The sequence below is a fragment of the Urocitellus parryii genome, chromosome X, assembly GCF_045843805.1.
Source record: "Urocitellus parryii isolate mUroPar1 chromosome X, mUroPar1.hap1, whole genome shotgun sequence".
Classification (NCBI taxonomy): domain Eukaryota; kingdom Metazoa; phylum Chordata; class Mammalia; order Rodentia; family Sciuridae; genus Urocitellus; species Urocitellus parryii.
This window is the reverse complement of record NC_135547.1, coordinates 58,594,333-58,598,811: the sequence shown is the minus strand read 5'-3', so window position 1 is coordinate 58,598,811 and position 4,479 is coordinate 58,594,333. Positions and strand designations below refer to the sequence as shown.

At 36.7% G+C, this 4,479-nt stretch overlaps 1 non-coding gene across 1 annotated transcript; it reads left to right on the top strand.

Annotated features, from left to right (window-relative positions):
* Positions 1-1,698: 1,698 nt before the first annotated feature.
* Positions 1,699-1,805, top strand: LOC113197974 (U6 spliceosomal RNA). Its single transcript, XR_003302777.1, has one exon. It is a non-coding gene; the product is annotated as a U6 spliceosomal RNA (small nuclear RNA).
* Positions 1,806-4,479: the final 2,674 nt, after the last annotated feature.

Genomic DNA, 4,479 nt, shown 5'->3' with positions numbered 1-4,479 from the left:
TAATTACACATTACAGTAGAATGCATTTTGACACATTGTATACAAATGGCGCACAACTTCTCCTTCCTCTGGCTATACATATGTAAAGAGTCACACCGGTCATATTATCATACATGTATATGGGGTAATAATGTCTGTCTCCTTCCACCATCCTTCCCACCCTCACATCTTCCCTCCCTCCCCTCTGACCAATCCAATGTTCCTACATTCTTCCCTATCCCCCACCATTATGGGTCAGCATCCACATAACAGAGAAAACATTCAGCCTTTGGTTTTCTGGGATTGGCTTATTTTGCTTAGCACAATATTCTCCAGCTCTATCAATTAACCTGCAAATGCCATAATTTCATTCTTCTTTAAGGCTGAGTAATATTTCATTGGGTATATATACCACATTTTCTTTATCCTTTAATTTGTTGAAGGATATCTAGGTTGGTCCCACAGTTTAGCTATTGTGAATTGAGCTGTATAAACATTTATGTGGCTGCATCAATTAGTAGGCTGATTTTAAGTCCTTTGGGTACAAATCAAGGAGTGGGATAGCTGGGTCAAATGGTGATTCCATTCCAAGTTTTCTGACGAATCTCTGTACTGCTTTCCAGAGTGGTTGCATCAATTTACAGTCCCACTAGCAATGTATGAGTGTACTTTTCCCCCCACATCCTTGTCAACACTTATTATTACTTGTATTCTTGATTATTGCCACTGTGACTGGAGTGAGATGAAATCTTAGAGTAGTTTTGATTTTCATTTCTCTAATTGCTAGAGATGTTGAACATTATTTTCATATGTTTGTTGATTGATTGTATATCTTCTGTGAAGTGTTTTTTAAGTTCCTTGCCCATTTATTGATTGGGTTACTTTTGGTGTTCAATTTTTCAAGTTCTCTATATATCCTAGAAATTAATGACCTATCTGAGGTGTAGGTGACAAAAATTTTCTCCCATTCTCTATGCTCTCTCTTCATATTCTTTATTGTTTCCTTTGCTGTGAAGAAGCTTTTTAGTTTTGTATCACCTCATTTATTGATTCTTGATTTTACTTCTTGCGTTTTAGGAGTCTTGTTGAGGAATTTGGTTCCTGAGTTGATAAAGTTGGAATGTTTGGCCTACATTTTCTTCTAGTATGTGCAGGGTTTCTGGTCTAATTTCTAGGTCTTTGATTTACTTTGAGTTGAGTTTTGTGCTAGGTGAGAGATAGGAGTTAAAGTTCATTCTACTACATATGGATTTCCAGTTTTCCTAGCACTATTTGTTGAAGAGGCTATCTTTTCTCCAATATATGTGTTTGGTGCCTTTATCAAGTATAAGGTAACTATATTTTGTGGGTGTGTCTAGGGGTTTGTCTCTATTCTGTTCCATTGGTCTTCTTGCCTATTTTCATGCCAATACCATGTTGTTTTTGTTACTATAGCTCTGTAGTATAATTCTTAAATTATACTAGTCTGGTATTATGATGCCTCCTGCTTCATTTTTCTTGTTAAGGATTGCCTTGGCAATTCTGGGCCTCTTATTTTTCCAGATAAATTTCATGATTGCTTTCTCTATTTCTATGAAAAACATCATGAGATTACCCAACCAATAAGTGGGCAAAGGAACTGAGTGGGCACTTCTCAGAAGAAGAAATATGGCCAATAAATATATGAAAAATGTCCAACATCTCTAGCAGTTAAATAAATGCAAATTAAAACTACACTGAGTTCTCACTTTGGCAGCACATATACTAAAATCAGAATGATACAGAGAATATTTGCATGGTCACTGTGCAAGGATGACATACACATTCATGAAGGATTCCGTATTCTTTTTTTTTACTTTATTTATTTTTTTATGTGGTGCTGAGGATCAAACCCAGTGCCTTACATGTGCGAGGCAAGTGCTCTGCTGCTGAGCTATAACCCTAGCTCCACGAAGCATTCCATATTTAAAAACAAAACAAAAATACACTGATATTTCATGTCACTCTAGTCAGAGTGGCAATTATCAAGAATACAAGTAACAATAAGTGTTGGTGAGGATGTGGGGAAGAAGGTACATTCATAAATTGCTGGTAGGACTGCAAATTGGTGCAACCACTCTGGAAAGCAGTTTGGAGATTCCTCAGAAAATCTGGAATGGAATCACTATTTGACCCAAGTATCCCACTTCTTGGTCTATACCCAAAAGAGTAAACTTTAGTGACACAGCCACATGTTTATAGAAGCTCAATACATGATAGCCAAGCTATGGAATCAACCTAGATTCCCTTCAAAAGATGAATGGATAAAGAAATTATGGTACATATATACAAGGGATTATTACTCAGCCATAAAGAAGAATGACTTTATGACATTTGCAAGTAAATGGATGGACCTAGAGATTATCATACTAAGTTAAATAAGTCAGTCTCCCCAAACCAAAGGTTGAATGTTTTCTCTGATATGTGAAAGCCAACCCACAATAAAGAGGAGAGGGGAAGAATAGATATGCAGTAGATTAGACAAAGGGGAATGAAGGGAAGGCAGAAGGGATGGGAAAAGGAAGGACAATGAAATGAATCCAAAATAATTTCCTATGCACTTATATCAATACACCATAGTGAATCCTACCATCATGTACATCCATAAGAATGGGGTGCATGGGCTGGGGTTGTGGCTTAGCGATAGAGAGCTTGCCTAACATATGTGAGGCTCTGGGTTGGATCCTTAGCACCGCATATAAGTAAATAAAATAAAGTTAAAAAAAAGGATGGGGTCCTAACTAGAATAAGATATATCCCATGCTTGTACAATTATATGGAAATGAATTCTACTGTCATATATAACTAAAAAGAATAAATAAAAATATTAAAATTTTGTAGGAAAATATATTTTATTCAAAGCCAGCTTTGAAGGAAGGTAGCAGAAACTTTTTGCTTAAAAAAATCCTTCCATGTAGCTGGGATTATAGGTGTGTGCCATTGCACCCAGCTTCATTCTGTTTTATTTGTATTATTAAGGTCAGAGGGCACAGTCACCAGCATTTTCTCTCAATATGAGGAATCTATTCTCAGTTATAGAAGAGGCCCCAACTTCAGGCTGTTTCAATTTTAGGTAATACATTATACTAAGTCTGGATACTCATTTCCCCTTGTATCTGTGGCTTCTCTTTGTTGCTTACTTGTTTAGTTGTTGATTAGCTTGGCTAGACTATTTTAGTGAAATGTTTTTCTGTGCAGTATGAAACCTTTGATGTTGCTGATCAGAAGGTGTAGTCTTGAGTACACCACCATCTCTCTGGAAAGACAGTGATTTCAGCAGGTTTGTCTTTAAATGCCAGTCTCTCTGATCTATCTTGTGAGCTCAATACATCTGTTGATATCAAATCCAGTTGTTAGGCTGCTCTAATTTTTGGTTTATGTAATTTACTTCATGACTAATCCAATTAATTTGAGCCTCTTTCAGGGACAGTATTTGATATTTGAAGTTTTTTCTGATCCCTGGGATAAATAATTGTAGCTTTATCTATCCTTGGTTCAAGCTGGTAAATTGGCTGGTCTACACTTTACCTTGTTATTTGCATGGAATTAACACTTCTGCTTAACTGCTTATTACCAAAATAACTATTGTTTCTGAGAGTACTCTTAGGCTTGAATTTTCCCACATGCTGTTTCAAATAACATCAGTTCCTATGGGGAGAGGTTTGGAGCTCTTTGTTCATATAGGCTGCCTCTCTTCCCTTAGTAAAAATCTCTGAGCCATTCTCTGTTTACTGGGTGCATGCAGTAGCTTCTGATCATATCAACTTGCTTTTCCTGCCATGTAGCCTCCTACAGCAAGGACAGTTGGGGCTCCAATACACTAGGCCTTCCACAGTGACATAGGCTTCTGTGAGGTGAAAAAAAAAAGGATCCTCAATCTCTCAGTGGTATTCATCAGAAATTTAGTTTCTTCAACTTGGAGAAAGAGAAGATGAAAAATCCTGGTGACCTGCATTTCCCAATGACATATGGTAACATTTGATTTGGAGTTTAGAAGTGAGAAAGACCTTCTTGACCACATTCTTCTGGAATGGAACTTCAATTAACGCTTCTGGGAGATAGGGAAGGAGGAAATGGGTTTGACTGACCTGCAATAGATTCTTGTTCTTACTGAGTGTTAATAGATTTTCTTGAAGAAATATTTCTGCATTTGTTGTTTGCCCTTAGGAGAATTTTCAGGGACTTCAAATGATTATTTAAAAATGATCTTTATCAGTTCTTTCTCTACTTTCATCTTTAATAAAACACTTCTTTGTGTGAGCAATTTTATGGTTTCTTGGATCAAGTAGCAATCAGTTCATGAAAACAAATTTGTGCTATATAGTTACTTTGTGCCCCATGATCAGGTGTTCAGTCTCTATCAGGACCAAGTAGTAAATCAGTAGCCATTTCTCAGATGGGGAGAAGTTATCAACAGAGGAAAGCATGAACCATAATAATCTTCACATGATTTCCTGTTGGGTTTTTCCATGTGTATTAGTC